The 19,828-nt window shown below is 32.8% G+C and overlaps 1 protein-coding gene across 2 annotated transcripts in view; it reads right to left on the bottom strand.

Annotated features, from left to right (window-relative positions):
* LOC129809623 (homeobox protein abdominal-B) overlaps positions 1-17,703 on the bottom strand; it is a 59,484-nt gene extending 41,781 nt beyond the window's left edge. Inside the window, exons 1-2 of one of the 2 annotated variants that reach the window (XM_055859581.1) lie at positions 17,398-17,703; positions 16,431-16,561 (exon numbers count right to left, since the gene is read on the bottom strand). The gene's annotated coding sequence lies outside the window, so the exon portion shown is untranslated. The remainder of the gene's footprint in view (positions 1-16,430; positions 16,562-17,397) is intronic. The other variant, XM_055859582.1, reaches the window with a different exon arrangement.
* Positions 17,704-19,828: the final 2,125 nt, after the last annotated feature.

The raw sequence follows: 19,828 nt of genomic DNA, 5'->3' as shown, positions 1-19,828 counted from the left end.
TTTCCCTTGATGAGCTTCCCAGAAAAATTGGTGAGGGGTTGGTTGTAAAATGTAAATGCCTAATTATCGCATCCCTCACAGCGAGGCACAGAAAATGACGAAACTTAAATTTTATCGCGCACATTTTCGCTCTGTTTGCATTTTTATAAAAGTCGAAGCACTGCAATAAATGGAACAATGATTTTTTCTATCCGTTGTCATGTTAAATAGTAAGATTTTTTTAGAAAGATTTACTGAAAAATTTAGCTTCCTCGAAAGTTTAGGAAAAAGAGAAATCAAGGTGCCGTCGGGACGAAGTTTAAAGTTGAATTACTTTGGTGTATAGTGTGTATAGTGTTGTAGACATTTGAAATGATGTGCTTTTTCTTGTCTCTTCATCTTCCCCATTTTCCACACAATACACCCTACACAACCCTTATAATCACGCTCTCTGTTTTGTTCGCTCGGTTGCTCCTTAATTAGAAACAGGACTTTAGTGTCGAAGTTGAAATTTCATTACAACAATGCGCATAGAGTTTTGGAGGATGAAAGAAAGATGACTGGGGGTTAAAGGAAACCCACGCAGGATGGGTATGCCTCCGAGTTTGGGAACAATTTCCACCCTTTTTCCAGTGATGTCAAGACCCAAGAATTGGTACCCACCATCGTAATTGAGGTTGAAGAGAGATTAAAGAGAAGCACTTGAAAAGTATTCTTGGATGCCTCTTCACGCAGGGCATGCGTCGAGATAATGATATTCAAAACGGGAATAAGACAAATGTTTTGCCTAGAGGACTTTCCATTTAATTTCATACGAAAGGAAGTTCTTAGCTTTTATTGCGCTCATCCCAGAAATCAATTTAAAAAGTGTTTTCTCTGTACGCGCCTTCGAAACAGACTTTCACCATCTTTCACTCACACCACTCACACTCTTTCGTTTTTAAGGGATTTTACAAACTTTTCTCATATCTTTGGCTTCAATGTGCAAAATTGACATCATTCAATCATGGTCTTTCCCTGATAAAATCCTCGCAAACTAACCTATTACGCACAAGCAAGGGAAACCGGGGTAGAATTAGCCAGCAAATTAAATTTTTTATTGTGTTTTGTAAAAAAAAATTGTATAATGCTAATAAATATTGCTATGTACTGTACAGGAAGGTAAGGGTTTACTTAAAATAAATAGTGATTTTCTCAATATGTCTTCTAAGGCAAACTATTTATAATATCCTACTGTTTAATTCTATCCGTGACTCATTTTGCCCCGATATCCCCTATGTCTCTCACGATCTATGGCTCAGAAATAGATAAAAAAAACTTCAATAGATTTAGTGGCACTCTAAGAAGGTCCACTGAGTCGCCAGATTTCCCGCAGCTAGAGATCAACTCTCACACTCAAACACACCCTATCCACCCAAAAAAATTCCTTCAATCTCAATTACACTGAGTCAACAACATCAATTTTCCTCACATGACGCATATGCATTATCCACACATTTTTTTCATTCTTCTGACTTACATCCATTGGACGACAGAAAATTTCCATTGTGCTTTTTCACCCTGAACCACTGATATTTTTCTAACCCATCCCCCAGCTACTCAAGTGCCACCCTCATTCTTCCGCTACGCCCTTCCCTCCCTAGGCAATTCATTTCGTCTGAGCCAGAGGTTTTCAAATGATGGTTTCAGTGTTCAACTGCAGATGATCTACTTTCCACTTGATATATTACAACGATAATAACGTATAAACTATATCCAAAATCCGGCTGATATCTCCCTGTGGATTTCGAACAATAAAATTAATGAATTTAGCCAATATTTTATAATTTAAATAGAGTGCAACTCCTTAAAATAAATATGATCATAAAAAATAAAATTTATTCATTTAATTTGTAACCGCATTCGATGTTATTTATTTAAATTAGACCTGTTTCGAAAACTTAATTTTTTAAATAAATAGTTTTTAGTAAAGTTTTTTTTAGATAAATGGCGTCACGCTCTTTGTCCGTCTATCAGTCTCTCTTTAGAGTCCCAAACGAGAGTCTTTAGAGACCAAACGGTAAGGTATAGGATCTTGGGATCTTTCAGGTACCCCTCATAGATCGACACAATTCCTAATAACGTGTTTTCTAGGTCAAAGATTAAAAAAGCTCTATAGAGCGTATTTTTCATCCGACTGATATCAAGTTTGAGCTTGCTGGAAAGGTCTTGGAATTTCAGATAAAACTTAACCGATTTCAATCGGTTCTGAACCGGTAGAATTTTTAAGCCCCTGGTTTAGAGGCTACAGAGAAAATAGCAAAAAAAATTACAGACAAAAGACGACCCAGAGAAAACGCTCCGGCTGCTCTAAAATATGGTAGAAAAATAGAAGGAAAGAAAATATTATGAAAGTAACTTTTCTCTCCTCTCGATTCCGAATAATTTATACATAAATGCACATCCACCGTAAGCCACCCTCAAGCTGAAAACGCCTTCCAAGTAAACATGGTGTGCCTTCATCTCTCGAAAAATTCCTTTGCAAAATAAATTGACTTAGGGGAAGTGCTCATAATTTTGGACAGGGTGCTTATTAGCATCAATGTTCTTAGCACCCCTTCCCCTCCAAAATCATGTTTTTTGTGATTGCTCGAAAACGCATCCTTCGATTTTTAATTTTTATGTTTTAGGGATTACCCGGGCGATCCAGGCGGACATTCCGTCCTTATACGAACATACCGTTAAATCATTCCTAATAACGATTTTTCAAGTCCAAATGTTAAAAAGACTCTAGAGAATGTATTTCTTAACCTAATGGCATCATGCTTGAGCTCGTCTGAAATGTCTTGTCATTTCTAATATACCTGAACCGATTCCAGTCGGTTCTGGACCAACAATGAACCAGTTTATAATCGGTAACTAATTTTTATCTGAAAATCAATTTTATTGCTCTTAAGCAATTTTGAGCGATCTTTTGAATTTATGAATCAGTTGAGAACCGGTAAACGTTAAATGTTGCAAAAGTACTTTTGAGGTATAGCATCTAAATCACGAGTTCGAGCACTTCGCAAAGCGCGGAACGCTTTCTATTTAGAAAAAAAATCTACTTATTTTTACATGTCTTGATTTTTTTCTGACAAATAGGGGCTTTTCACGATGACATCCCATGAAAATTGATTTGCTTTCGAAATAATATGAGAAATTCTATTTTAAATTTTATATAGAATGGAAACAATCCAATGAGCGCAGTTAGCTCAAAAAGCAGCGTTTTCAGCATATTTTTGCTGAATCGATCAGCAAAAATGCTTACCGGTTAGAGCAGTTCTCGAAGAAAAAGTGCTAACCAAATAAATGGAAATGACACTAGCTCGCGAGTGTCATTTAAAGGGTAGCAGAACTCTGCTGAAAATACACATGTTTCCACCTGAACTGAAATTGGTTAGTATTTGGTGCTCGATAGGAATAATTTATCTGCATGAATGAGACTAGAAAGCTCTTAATTGCTATGCATGAGAGGTTGAATTAAAAAAAAATTGCCTGAAAACATTAAGTAACTTAAACAAAGTGCAACTAGATATTGTTTTATGTTGGTACGACACGAACCTACGTATATCGATACACATCCATCTACCTGTCCTGTTTGGATTTATCAAAACGTGTAAATCCAAAATTTGGGCCCGATCTGAAGAGGTCGGATTTTATCTCGGGGATCACAAAAGCTGAGATTGTAAAGAATCTCAGCTAAAAAGGCTAGATGAAAATAATTATTTCGAAAAATTAGTTTTAAAAAAACTTGCATTTCCGGACATTAAAAAAAAGTGAGGGTGAGACGGATCACCTCAATTTTAACCAAATACAGTGGGTGTCAAAAGTTTGTTGCCTCATGTATGTTCGGGAAACCAGGTGCAAAAAATGATAGAAAAAATTACTTTTTAAAATTTTTCTTTTTGCAAATTAAGAGCCTGTTATCCGTAGATCTTATTTATGTATTTCTAAAAAATTATTTCATTTTATTTCATATAAAAAATTATTGTTTTCCAAAAGTTGTTCATTTTTCATGCTTTCAATTTTGTTGCCTCATTTGAAAAGTTACTCGAAAGGGTCAAAAACATACAACTAACTTTAAATAAACCGGCCATATTTTGAGTTTATGTCATTTAAGAGAGGCCAATGGTGCGTTTGGGCATTTATAAAGTTGTATATGATAAATACATGTGTTTAAATATGATAATAAATAACAAGAAATAATCTGTTTTTTGATAATTCATAAATTAGGTTAAAATTGCATGTTAGACGGAGTTAAAAGGTGGGAAATTGTCCAGAGATACTGCCGGAATGAATCTGCGTCGTTAATTGCCAAATTTTATAGAAAATCACGAAAAGTTATACATAAAATATTCAAATAATTATATTAATGAGGTACGAGTACATCTGAAAAATGTTACTGGCAGACCTAGGGTATCGACTCAGAGGGTTGATAACAGCATTGTAAGTATCACTGATAGTGACCCAATGATGTCCGCTTCATAAATTGAAAGATAGTTGGTTACTGAAGGAACACAGGTCCCTAGAGTTACAAAAACAAGCTCATATTGAAAGAAAATGGTAAGAATATTTGGGTGACTAGCAATGTCTTTTTGGAAAATGTAACTCATTTATAAGAGATGGCGGTTCTACTGAGTACATGAAGTAAGCCTACATGAAATTTAGAGGAAATAATATTTGCAAATTGACTGGAAAAGATTGTGAAAAATGTTAACCAACATTCATACCAAAAGTGTAGCCAAAACCATTGTGTGTCGGCTGCCCTTAACTTCTAAATATACATGCATTTTTATAGAGAAATAAAAAATTTTGCCCACACAAAAAAAATTTTTTTTGTATGTTTCCCCCATTTAAAAATCTATTTACTGCCACAATTTTAAAGGTAGAAACCTGTAACGGAGGGTTTTCAATTAGATTGCTTGAGGATTTAAATACACTTAACGAGGTGGCAATCTTGCGTAGGGTGTATGCAGGAGGACAAGTACTTCCTAATTTACCAGAAAAGGTTTATTGAAAAATCAGATAAGACAATATTAAGAAAAAATGAAGTTTCCCACCACAATTGTGTGAAAAATCAATCTTACATTTGGGTCTAATACAAAGAAATCTTCAATGGATGCAATTTAAACAGAATGATTTCAATTTATATCGTCCTCGATGCTATTTTGTTTCCCTTTCAACACTCCTATAAATGTATCCAAGTGTGGAGTTTTCCTTTCATCCCACCCCTCGTGTTCAATTTAAATTTCTCAACGTGGCATTTTTGCAGCGCACTGATCCCCATCAGAAAATCGTAAAATTTTCATCATTTTATTTTAAATCTGGCGGAATATATATGGTGACGGATAGATATAAAGTCTGAGTCGCAAGTGTGTTAGAATAAAATAAATTGAATGAGCTCACTTTTTCTCTCTCCCACACTTCTGTATATCTCTTTCCATTTTAGCTGAGGACGCATCTAAGCTGGAGTAAATAAGAAGAGGAAACTTCATAAATTGGAAAATTATACAATGAAGAAAAATAATAATGTTATGGAAAATAAAATTGAAGGAGACTATTTTTGCTCTTCTGAGAGGATAAAAGTAGAATATTGGATAATTTTTCATGTCTCTTTGCTGACCATCTACCTCTGAATAAATACAATATATGAAATGTTGCTTGATGGACAAAATAATAATAAAAAAGAATTTCTCTGTCTCCTTGAGAATATCTCTGGGGATTTTTATTTGTCCATCTTTCTAAGTTGTTTTTTTTTCTTCTTCTATTTTTCAGATATTTCTTATTCTTTGAGAGTTGGGGCTCTCTCAAGTGATTCTCTTTCATATAGAATATCCTCCCTTCTTCTTTAGGAGTATATTATTCTTTATTCTCATCTTTTTCTTCATGTCCCATCCTCCCCTGTGACCCTGCCCAATTGAGAATAAGACGTAGTGAGAGTAAATAAAATAGGAGCGACAAGAGAAGAAACTGATTATATAGATCCCCAGATTATACGACTTTCCTGAAACTAATAATAGTGCTGACTCTGTACCATTTCATTTGTTATTTTGTTTCTAGTCTTCTTCTAGTTTTTCTTCGTTCTCCTTCTCAATGTCCTTTATTATATATAACTCTGTGGAGATTCTTACCTTTCATACGATATCACACACAGAAAAAATAAGTAAATCGAAAAAGTCAGTTTAAAGCAATTTATTATGTATTGTAAAAATCACTTTTTATCTTAGCTTTAAAAAGCTGCCAGTTCAATTGATAATGATGGTTGGAAATTTGTTTTACAACATCGCACAAAGCTTTTCACGTAAGCACACCTGAGAGCAATTAGCTGCTATTTTCAAAGCTAGGGATAATAGAAACATCCCTCCAAAAAATTATAATTTAATGTATCTCTCAATTTCTTTTTTATCGATGGGGAAGTTCGCGACAATTGTGCCCCATTGGCTTGTATTGTCTACAAGATATGGGCAAAAATAACACCCAACAAGAGGCAATAAATAATTTAATAGCTGCTAAAAGTGCTCATTACAATTTCATCATATTTTACCAAACACACAGTTCCAGTAGCATGCAAATCAGCCACATTAGAGCCATCTGCATCTCTGTAGGCAAATACCAACACTCTTGCGCGGAAAGCTTTTTCCCATCAACAAAATTATACACTCCAACCACCTATTTCATATCCACTACTCGAATGATATGTCTTCATAAAGTTAATTGCAACAATCTAACAACGTACTAAAATGTAAGAAGAGCCTCGAACGAAAAAAACAGTATGGAGAAGGAAGGAACTCAACATAACGACCCAATTAAATTTTTAAAACATTTTCTTTTGGCTACAGATCGCGAAAAGAAGAGTGTTTTTGTATCCATAAAAGCTGTCCACAATTTTCAGTGACATCTAGTGAAAGCAGTTTCGAATTAAATAGACTTTCACGGCTTGGGTTTTCACACCCCTAGATTTTCGAAGGGTATATCTTCTGAAGTGTTGAGTATTCGAAAGAAGGCTATTACAAATTTTCACGAAAAAATAAACTGCTAAAATTTGATGGTAATCGTTTAGAAAATGGATAAATCCAAGCAATGAGTATCAATTAAACCTGCATTATGAATTTGGGAATTTTCATTTGATATTTAAATGGTTTTATTAAATTAAGTGTATTTAGTCATATTCCAAAGAAGATGCTTTTTACGAATAATTGTTTATTTTATTCATAAAATGTATGAAATAAAACTAATGTTCTATTAAACCTATATATTTCACACCAAATTGACTCGACTGTTATTTTCTGTTAATTCTTTTCAACAATTGAAAATTGTTCTATGCAACAGCTATTCTTAACAAGGAAGAAATTGTATGACTGCAATTTTCAAAATTACATACTATATGTGAGTTATACATTTAATTGTTTATAAAAATATGAAATTCTACTTTGGAAATCTGAATTTGAAAATACTAAAATTATCTCAATATTGTGCCCTTTTAATATCACAAAGTTAAGCATGTTTCTTACTGAACCAAATAAATCAAAAATATAGTAGAACCACAACAAGAAAAATCCTCAGGTTCTTCATGTGCCAATTTACTTTCCTTATTACGCACATTTCATGTCAAATAGATTCAGATGACATAAAATTAATTCTTCAATTCGCGGTTTTTTGTAACACCCATCCAGGATCATACATATTGGCAATATTAACAATAATAGGACAATTATGATTATTGGTCAATAACCAACTGAATTTATTTGCTTTCATCGTATGTGTAATTTATTGGTGAAAATATAGCCTCGCCAATGGCTGACTGTGCATGAAGAATTCAACTAAATTGCTTTTGTGTCTCCGTCGCATTGAAACTTACAGCTTATGTGGCAAATCAATGTCGCATTTTTGTGAATTTCTTAATCATTTATGTACCCTCTGATACTACGTTTTAACTTTTAATACGACAAAAATTCCTATAAAATTTTGGGGTAATTTGCAATTACATAGAAGGAGTCAGTATGCTGATAAAACGACTTCTAAATATTCGATTGGAACAAATAATATACATATATAAAAATTTAGCATTTTGAAATAAAGCATCAGCGCTACACTCGGTGAATCGAAGGCAATTTACATCAAAATGCTAAACTTTGACTTAATTTTTTTCACAGTCCAAAAGAGTAACAAAATATTCAATAGAAGCTTAAATGAAAACTGATAAGGAGGAAAATGAATGAAGAATTGTGTGTGCGGGGAGCAATAAATTAAAATGTTGGCAATAAACAATTTTGTGTCTATATCTGAAACGATCATAACAAGAAAAACAGATATATCTTTATATGTTGCAATAAACTTACATTACACACATATATAAATATAATATAAGGCTACTTAGAAAACCAACAAGAACCGCATATAACAGCAATGCGATCCCATTTAACGGGAGGGTGTTAAACTTTTTATGTGAATTAAATTACTCACTCGTCAATTTTAGAGTTTGATTTTTAACAAATTAGCGTAAGAAATGAAAACAATACCGAATGGTGCGAGTAGAAGAAGTAAAAAAAAAGTAACAGCGCCGCACTAAAACAATTAATTATATTTGATTTTAATAGCACACTCTGAGCTAGTGAGCTACCAATAACCGGGCGCCTCCACTGTTCAGCATATGCTCCACCCGGCGCCTCCATTCATTAACGCCCGAATGCTGCTTCGGGATTTTTTGTAATCTCGACAACGGGAAAAATACATACTTTTTTTCAAACTATTTCAGTTAAAATGAGGTTTATCATTAATTTCTTAAAATTGTGAGATTTAAGCTAAATGGTTTTAATATCATCAACTCTTGCAAGGACTTTATACCTTATCGCGATTTCCTTACTCTTTTCCAATTCTTTAAAAGAAAACTTTAATTATTCGCTATGTAAGAACGACAGAGAAAGAAATTCCGGTACTCTCGATGGTTCCATATAAGTTAGAGTTTCAGATAAAATTATATGAAATACATAATGTACGTGTTATGCAGTTTATTTATTTGTGAAGCTGGGTACATAAGAAATGTTGTCTGCTACTTTATGATCGCCATAAATAAACCGAAGTTTTCATGTAAAATACATTCAACCATTCTATTCCACTCCGTGAGCTTCAAGTTGAGCAAAGAAGATGGAGTGTATTTGGTATTTGGGCCTCGTATCTATTTCATTTTGATGGGAGCACCATTCAATTTATTCTTAGGGTCTCTTCTCTGACTCCCCAATGAATTATCTCTTCCACTTTCCATCCCGATTCTTCCATACCATCTCAGTTGTTTCCCACAATCCCACTCCCTTCCCGCAGGCCTCCCATTTTCGAAATTGCTAAACATTATTGTTGAGCAAAAATTTGAAATTATTCAAAAGATTTAAAGCTATAAATCACAGGCATCAAGCCAAAGTATTTAATTTTCAGTGAAATATTCCATTAGAATCACATTTCTGAGTATACTCGACACAAGTATATTCGGGTAAACAAAGACATTAGAGGTGGCATATTCATTAGTACATTTTTCCATTAAGTTCGTTTTCAATGACAATCTAAATTAAATTCATAAGCTTTATTCTACAAAATCAGGTAGTCCCCAGATGGGGACTACCTGATGCATGAGATTACCATTAGATAAGGGAAATTTAGCATTGGTAGATTAAGTTATTAAAAAAAAATTATTCGATTTATACTCTAAAAGTGACGAAATTTCAAATTTCTTTTTAGTTTACTTGTATTAAGAAATTATTAATAATGCATGCGTGTCTAAGACTCAATTGCCAGAAGCTAAAGTTTCTTTATAGGGGAGAGTGGGATAGTTTCTCTAATGCATATACAAATAAGGTAAAGTACCCTCTAGTCGGCCGGTTTCTCAACTCGGCCGGTTTCTCAACTCGGCCAGTTGAATTATTTAACCAATTTTTTAACGTTTTATAGTCAATTTCTATGAAATTTTCACTGATTTTCGTTATATATAATATAATACACCTTCTAATGTTAAATCGGTAAGACCATATTATAACAAATCTAAGTAAATTGAGCAAATATAAGGGTGGCTAAAAACCGTTCCCGTTCGTCTGTCCGTCCGTTCGTACGGTGTTTGCAACTTAATAGCTCCTAAACTAAAAGAGATATCGACTTGCGGTTTTCGGCAAAGGTTATATATCGTATGAAAATTGCAACTTGGTGCATTGACCCCCCCACGCCCCACCCCTCCTTCCTACATTTTGAATACCCCCCCCCCCCCCTTTTATTTGTTTTCTCAATAGCTCAGCCCCTATGGCATCGATCGGGTTCAAATTTTAGTATGTTATAGCTGGGCCTTAAGTCTTTCCATCAATACCAAACTTAAGATCCCCTGACCCCCCTGACCCGAGCTATAAGGGTCAAAAAAAAAATCTTAAAATGACCATAACTCCGGTTCTAATTGTCAAACTTTAAAAAAAGAGGGCATTTTGGAAAGCTCTCGTGAAATGTCACTTCCCCTTCTAACATCGTAAGTTCATAAAACTACCTCTAGGACACTATTTTTCAAAAGAAGATTTTTCAATTTTCTGAATTAAGTAACTCAAAAATTTTTTTGTGCTTTGGTCTGAAATTTTATTATGTTGTAGCCGCTGATTATACCTATCAAACAAAAAAAATACTTAAGTCGATTCATAACCCCTGACCCGAGCTATAAGGAGTCAAATTTCGAAAATTGACCGGCCTCTATCTCCGGTTCTAATTAACATTTTGAGCTAAATTTTGGGGTTTTGGTTTCGTCTAGATGAGCACTTTCAGATGGAAGTTCAAAAAGTCACTACAGGTGGCGCTGCGATAGCGTAAAAATTCATTAAATTTCAAACTCATTTTTCTCAAAAACGGAATTGTGCAAGTTAATCAAATTTTAGAATGTTGTAGTCCACTCTAGGACGTTTCCAAAATGGTGCAAATGTGCGCTGTGGTTAAAACAGAACCGGAGATATGAGGGGTCAAAGTTCACAAAATTCAAGAAAAAATTCAAAAATTCAAAAAATGCTACAACTTTCTAGAACATTTAACCTCCGTAGGATCAACACCAGGGGCGCCATAGTCGAAAAACCTATTTCAATATCACATAACCTCAATTATATCGACTGTCACAGAACCGATTTTGATGATTACTTCGACATAATTGTAGAGAACATTTGTGTCTACATTTCGTCCATACATCATTTTTCGATCAGATAATGAGATCTGTCCAATTTTGTCGTTTAAGTGTGAAAAAATTGATTTTTCCCATATAATAACGCTTTGAAACCAGTCAGATGCCAATTTGACTGCTTCTACTCAACCAAGACACTTAAAATAGGGTTTTAAATGGAAAGTATTTCTTTGATATAGTTGAAGTTCATCAAATGAACACTTGGGGCGCTCTGGGCGAAAAAACGAGTTCAAAAACACACAACGTCGATTATCTCGGTTCCTGAGTAATCTATGAGATCATGTTCTACTGCAAAATTATAGAGAACATTCTGCTCTATATTTCAACCATATATCACTTTTTTGTGAAGTCTGCGGTCTTTAATGGGCTATAAGCCAATAAGACCTTAGGTAAGGTGGGAATGAAATAAATCACTTTTTTGTCATTCTATCCAAATCCTTGATATTTTGGTTTAAATACAAAATTTGTATAATTTCACGAATTTGATTCAAGATAACTGAATGGCGCCCTCCAACTTCAGCTCTAAATCGAATTTGCATGCATTCCGAGTTAGCTCACGTTAAGAATCTCACCTACATAAGCCGGTTAGGATTATCTGTTCCTTTTCCCTTTTACACGAAAATCTATTTATTTTACAAGTTCAATCGAGTTCCCTTAACCCTCTAATCCTCAGTTATCCATCAGAAGTAGTATTAGAAAGTGTCACACTTTGTTTACTGTGATAATAAAGTTTCTTTAATTTAAAATTAATTTGATGAACTTAGTCCTATAGTCTTACTAACATTTCTTCTGAAGGTCATGGGTCATGTAGATAAATGCAGTAAAGGTTAATTTAAACACTGAAAAGATAATTGTTGAATAAATAAAATAAAATAAAATAAAAATAAATAAATAAAGCTTATTCCAAGGACCACTTTGTTGCATCTTGGGAATAATGCCTCAAAGCCAAAAATAAAAAATGTCCTAAACATCTCTTTCTTCTCTATCATATTTGTTCTGTGATAATTATACAACATGTTTTATTTCTATACCTATAATATTTTTAAAGTGAACAGTTTAATAAAAATAAATTTATCCAACAAATTTAAGTTGTTATAATGATATTATTTCGAAAATTATCACATTGGTGTTCAAAAATCTATATGAGTGACTCAGACTAAGCCTTTTTTGCTCTGGGCAACAAATATATCCTGTATGTATTTAAATTAAAAAAAAAACTATTTTTTATGTAAGACTATAAAACGTTCTGATAAAATTGTCACTTTTTTCAAACTCGAATAGTATATAAGAATTCAATAGTGTAAATGGTGCTTTCCCTTAATCCGCACTTTCATTATTTTAGTAGCACTTTAACAATCTGGGTGTTTTGAAATAAAAGCCCTTAAACAATTAATTATAGATTTTCATATGTTAATAATAATTAATTCAAATGGAACTTTTTATAATTGACGTATAAAGCTTGAGTAAGCTTAAAATACTCTCATTTAACAGAATTTTCGCTTTCACATTTTTTTTGTTTTCTACTTAAGTGTCAGTGTCATAACTTTACTTAATTTTAATCACACATTTAGATATAGAAATCTCATTTGCTGAACACATTTTCCGACTTTCCCCACGTTGTTGTTACGTTGAAAAGTAATATTTTATACTATACAACTGTATAAAAAGTAAATAAAAAGACTTTATAGTTTAAAAAAAAATATTTTGAGACAAAACATATTCATTTAGTGCAATACACCACTTTTATTTTTAGAAAATGCTATTATTTACACTTCAAATTTTTTGGAATTTGACTCAGATATTTCGTAAATACGACACATTGCTTAAATTAATTTAAGAAGATTTTTTATAGAATTATTTTTAAAAGAAACTGTGTTTTGTGCTTAATTATCCTTATTATCACTACCTGATTTGTATGCAGCGAACTATGAAAAATGCTATACTTTTGCTAATCTTTTAAAAAAACGTTAATGCAGCAAACAAGAGTTTAGAAAATCTGAAATCTCGAAAAATCATAAATACAAAATTTTTGGGATAACCCTGATCTTGAAAATGCACAAAATTCTCTAATTCTGTAATATTTGAAAAATTTTCAAAATGCCATTAAAATAGCGAAAGTGCGATATCATAGAAAATTTGGACTTTTAATCAAAAAAAAATGATAAAAATAATTTTCAATCATTTTTCTATAGAGGAATTTTCCATTTTCAAGAGATGGTTTTCAATTTATTTATTTATAACATGTTCATGTTCTGGTATTATTTTCACGAATCTTCATGATAATAGAAAAATCCTGAGAATTCGTGCAATGACTTCTTAAAATATAGTCTGCCAGTCGTAAATCACTCGATTTTCTCGATGGAATACATTTCCACCCCAAAACTCGATGGATTTTCCCCAGATCCGTCGCAAAGTGGTAGTTTTTCGAAGTTCTGCCACTTCCTAGAGCGGACCTGGTGGAAAATTATTGATCCAGCATGGCTGCCTTGGGCGCCGTTCCCATTGGCGCAATCACGAGTGCGCTGTAAGCAGGAACCATGGTTGTTTGACTTCCTCCCATGGCTTCGGCGGCCTCCTCGCTAAGGGATAATGACTGTTACCCACGTTTGGGGATTTTTCTTTCAGGCGATTGCGAGTGATTATCTTTATTCCCTCTCGGTTCCACCATAATTTATATGCCAAACGCTGCGATGTTTCGGTTTATTATTTATGAAAAATTGCCTTTGAGCCCGCACGAAATTTATGCTGAATAAATTACTATTTTCTGCTTTTTCGTGCACAGCATGAGTCAAACAAAATGGCAGAATTTTCATCATCCTATACCAACCTCTACATAGTATACATACTTCCCTAATTTTCTCAATATTTTTTTTCTCACAGAATTTTTATCTCGAGATTTTTTTTCAATTTTTAAATTTCATTAATCTAAGAAATTGAAGGTAACATTTGACTACTCAATTCAATAGTAAATTCCTTTTAATCCTTGAGAGTTCTTTGGATCATCCTCTTCCCATTCATGCCACCATTTATGCACATATTTGTACACCAGTAATGAATTTATTGAAGCCATAACAATAAAAGGAAGTTTATTGAGTGTTTATAGATTTATGACCGATGCTACCTTCTACCACCTTCTTCTACCCAACACTCTTTCTCGTGCTGACAACATTTTGTGCACATATCACAATGATGGGCATTTCCCAGCACCATAATATCCCCATAATGCTCCGTCTCTGCCAATTATCTCCATTCAGTGGCATTTTTTCCCCATTCGTGTGTACATACACCATTTAGTCTCCACTTCAAAAGAAGGCTAAAAGCTCCGTAAGCTCCAGCCAGAATTCAAGTTTAAGATACATTTTGGTCATAGTGCCCCTCATAGCACTGATATGCGTGTCATTAGAAAAGTGTACATTAGACCATAAATAAAACACTTTTATGACACAATATTAGACTATTCATTTTATACGTGAGCTATATTTTCTTTAATACTTCCATTTTTCCACAGACGTCAAAGAAAATAATTCTTTTTAAAGTTCCACTCTCCTTTTCTTAATTGGGGTTATGCTATCATAAAAACAATACTTATTGGGAATTTTGGCATCACTATCACCTTGAAGTCTCATTCTTAACCCATTTTTTTGCCAGCTTGCACATATTACAAAAAAACTACCCGACAGTTTCCTAAGATGTTAAGTACAATATCTCTGGCAATTGCTCCATTTTTTGCAACCCTATCATTGCCACAATGATTGTGCCTTGAAAAATCAAAAGTGTGTCTAATTTGCATGTCAAAAGACATTTTCAAATGCATATGTAATGTCTTACGAAAAGACGTTCCAACTTTAAATTTTGACCTCAAGAACTAACAACTAACATAATGATTTTATGGCTACCGCCACAAAAAGTAACAGACTTCATTTTCGATTTTCAAATTTCAATCCATAGTTAACATAGACTAGGTAGGTATATTCAAATTCTAATGATGCCCGTCGTCACTTTGAGTGATGGAATTGGTTACAACAAACGATTTCGTATAAAAAACCAAAAAACTTATATTGTAAAAATTTAGCTCTCCTGTATGATGCAATGTTTTAGAATTAGATACAGATATCTAGGTTAAAAGATGATTTCTAGGAACTTCACAATAAGGTTATGGTATAATAGAACTTTTTCAAATGAAACAGAGGAAACAAACTTAACTCTACTCTAAACAATCCTTTTTTAGAAGTGTCTGGATTAAAACTTCAATTAAAGGTTTCGTAGTTAAGTTCATTAACATTCATCATCATCATCATTCTCAACCGCTTATCCCTATTGGGGTTCATTAACATTTTTTAATCTAATAATAATAATTTCGGATTTAAATCTCCTATATGTCGTAAAGATTTTTTCTAGCGTTACAGGTTTTTGAATTGCATCTTGTGAGTTTTACTGTATTGGATTTCACTGGGTATGGCACTAGCAATCCAATCATTATTTAAGAAGAAAAAAAATGTTGTCTCAAAATTTCGCTGGCGTGAATGCCTACAGTTCCTTTATGGAACGTAGTGTCATCATTATTGTCATTTTTATTGTTATTAATTAAAAAAAAAAATTCTATATTGATTGTCAAATATTTTAATTTTAGCTATTTGAGTATCCAATTAATTTGTTACTAAATCTTCAAGGGAGTAGAGTTTCACACCCTCCTCCATTGAGAAATAAACTATAGAAAGAGAGCGGTGAAGTTTTTCCACCCAAAGTTGAATGGGTATATCAAGGAAAAGAGCTCTAAAAGAGAATATAGGATGGAGGGTTGCAAAGGTTAGGGGCCAATGAAAATAATACAGCAAAGCCAAAGAGGGTTTGGGAAGAAAGAACGGAAAATTTCTCTTTCTCAATCTAATAATAAATTTTATGTCTTTCACTGAAGAAAATGGTTTCTCTGCTGGAATTAAAGAAGGGTGTGCAATGAGCGCAAAGGTGTGTTCATTTTAATAGTTTTTCTATCCCTTTCCCCTTTTTTCTACCGTATCTACCCTATTGGAAAATTTTTTCCTCTTGAAGAAGAAATGCTTCTTAAATTCCTTCCTCTTTATTAATTTTTAATCGTATGCAGAAAATAGGTGTTGAAAAATTAAAGAACTTTATACAGACACATATTTATGATAAATGGAATTAATTTACAGCAGGATACCTATAATTTTATTTCTATTTTTTGTTTGGACGAAAATAAATATAAAAACGTTTGAATACTCACATATTATCTAAATCTGGAATAACACATTTCTGTCATCCATAATTGCTATTTATCACTCAATATCAATCAAATTTTATTGCATACTGTTGTATACTCTGATGATGTCCTTGTATATTTCTGCCGTATTTCTCCTTTTCATTTTGTAAGAGGCAAAAAATTACGGAAAAATTAAATTATTTAGAAAAAAGTCCCGCTTGATTATTTATTTAGCTGAGTTTTCAAATGCAAATTGATTTTGAAACAAGTTAAATTATATTTTAGTGGTAAAATCCTCAAAAATGTTTATATATATATATATATATATATATATATCGCAATAGCGCCAGCTTTTTATCATGAGCCTCTCTAAATTAAGTAATTATCAAAGAAAGTCTTAATTTGTTAGGCATCGAGATCGAGAACATCGAAACGAAAAAGAGTTTTAAAAAAATCAAGTGCAAAATAACAAACATTGACACCACATACATACATTAATGTTGTGCGATTTTATATCGTTTGTTTATCTGCTGATTTATGAGCTCCTTTTTAGTGTGGGAGCACCATCAAAAAAATATAATCACGATATAAAATTGGTGCATTAAAAAAACACATAACAATCTCTCAGTGCCATTTCCCTCAGAAAAATTAGCCTTACCGCAAAAGTGCATTATTTGCACCTTTAAGGCCTCTACACATTGGTAGCAATTTTAGTCAAAAATTGCATTTTTGACAGAATTTTGACGTTTCTGCCTACAGCACTGCAGCCAATTTCCTTCAAAAAAGCAATTTTTGACAAAAATTGTGCTCAATGTGTAGACACCTTTATTTTAGAAATCTTAACATTCAGTAAATTAATTGAGAATATCATTTAGGATTAGAGTAGACATTCTTTTTCTTGGTTTCCTATTGCGACACGGATATGGGATACCTTGAGATAGACTGACACTTTGGAGGATTTTAACGATGGAAATAAAAGGGGTTCTTATACATTTGTTGCCAAAATTTCTTGCTTAAACCACTCGTTGCTTAAAAATGTAATTAAAAAATGATAAGGTTTCCACACGAACTTGTCCTTGTATAACACAAAATTATGAAAAAAATCGCGTGAATTGTTATTTTATTTTATTAAATTCTAAACACTTCACAAATTTGCAATAAAGAAGTTTCTAATTAAAGTATCACTGTGCAAATTGAAGAGCTCTTGATTTTTTGTGGCTGTGTCTCCTTCAGAAAATAACATAATAATGAAAACAGCTAAAATGCATGTTTCCCTAACAACTTATACGGCGGTACTAAAAATCCATTGTGAGAGATTTCTGAAATAAAACATCAAAACGTGCACACGATGGCGACTCCTCTTATGTACAGTCTCTCTTACATCTCTGATGGTGGCTTCTGACTCTACATATAGTGAAAACTTTAGGTGTGTCTGTGAGAAATATTTTATATACTACATAGAGCACTTTTAGATGGTGTGAGTGAGTAAGATAGCCCCAACAGGAATTGAAGGTAGTTAGAGCAAGATGGATGGACATGCGTTGCGTGATGTGGGGGATATTCAAACTCACAAACACATACGGCAAATGGCAGCAAAATAACAGCAATGACTGGATTGTTGGCGCTCCTCTCTCTGACCAAGCAGAGGCAGAGCTTTTGGCCACCCATTTTCGGGTGGCGTGTCCGTCAACCTACTCCTCATCTCACACAAAAAAAAAATCACCGTGTGGATGTTCTTCTCGAGCATTTAAGATAAAGTACCGCCAAATAAAAATTATATAGGAAATTGCAACCGTTTGGCCACTTCTTACCGCACAATAAAAATCCACCATTCACAAGAGATGACGTACTGAAAAATGTACTTCATGCCCCGGCTCACGATTAAATTAAAAGAAAGTCAAGTATCTTTTACACTTTTACAGCATTTAGACATTGATTTTTGGTGCATACGAAAGGTTTTAATACCTCTTTCATTTTAATACAACCTTATCTTTTCCTTATTCTTCAAGTTTTTCTCCTAACCAGAAAAAAATCCCTTCACCCACACACTACAGTTCAAGAAGGCACAATAATCCAGTGTAATTTGATTTATGTGAAAAGTGATCGATGTTTGTACTGTGATTGCTTTATTATTGTGTCATGGCCATTAAATGGCACTTTATTGACATCCTGAGGTTGCCTTTTATTTTACATGGCTCCTCAATCATCACTTGGAAACACCATAATTTCTTAGTAAGCAACCATTTCATTTATCGGCATATGATAGTCAAAATTGAGCCGAAAAAACTATTTTTTTTTCAAAGTAAGAATTTGTTCTCATAACTACGGACTGTAATCATTGAAAGGAATTCTAAAGTTTATAAACCCAAAAGTTTATTGAGTCATATATCCCTTCTTTTCACTATTCTTTTTATGCTTTTACGACGTGTTAAAGTGGTACTTCATAAAAGAATAATAATGCTATATTTAAATGTTAAGCTACATACTATAAAGTTGAACTGTTTAAACTGAATTGGTCATACTCTATCATACCCTTATCCTTTAACAATCTTTTTAAATCTCAATTAAAACATATCTTTGCTTTTATGGCAATTTGATATGGAAATAAACGATTTTTAATTGAGCTGCTTAATTACAGAACAGCATTATAATTTTTAAAATTATTTAAACAAAAGAGGAATATTTTCATCTTCAAATTTTCCTTTAAACAAACAGCTATTAGTCGAATTACAGCTCGAATATTAACTCGAACTAATAGTTATTTTAAACCAACTGTAGTAAACACTTATTGCTAATAAATAAAGTTCTAATAAATTCATTGCTTTTGCTTAATTATTTAGAAGGGTTTTAGGACCATTATTTCAGAGCAATTCATATGAGTTTTATAAATCACAAATCTTCGATGATTATAAGGTAACGTATAGTTGAGTTATGCAATTTACCTCGAACACTTTAATTTAAATAAGGGACGTGCTCAATATTTATTTGAAAATATAAGCCTCAAATTACTATTTGGTATGATACATTTAACTATAGCTGTGCATTTGAATTTTAAATTTTTTACAATAAATTAATTAAAAAAAATAAATGAAATTGCGGATCGCCACGAATATAATCAGGTGTCTCATGGAAAATTGGTTTTATAAATTACATCTGAACTGATGAACTGCATTCTTGTGAGAGTTAAATGGTAAAAAATTTGCTAAAAATTTTTAGAAATTTATTTGAATTTGTACAATAATATGGTAATAATCTCACGATTCGAGGAACACTGCCGATCGCTGGTGCTCTTCCCTTACGATCAAATATTAATAATCCAAATTTAGACAAACTTAGTAAAAATAAGACAAAATATTTAAGGTTGCACTTAAGGAAATTCATGCATACTAAAACGTAAAAAATAATTAAGTAATAATCTTCTC

The sequence above is a fragment of the Phlebotomus papatasi genome, chromosome 1, assembly GCF_024763615.1.
Source record: "Phlebotomus papatasi isolate M1 chromosome 1, Ppap_2.1, whole genome shotgun sequence".
Classification (NCBI taxonomy): Eukaryota; Metazoa; Arthropoda; class Insecta; order Diptera; family Psychodidae; genus Phlebotomus; species Phlebotomus papatasi.
Note: the sequence above shows the minus strand (reverse complement) of the source record. Positions and strands in the feature narration are given on the sequence as shown.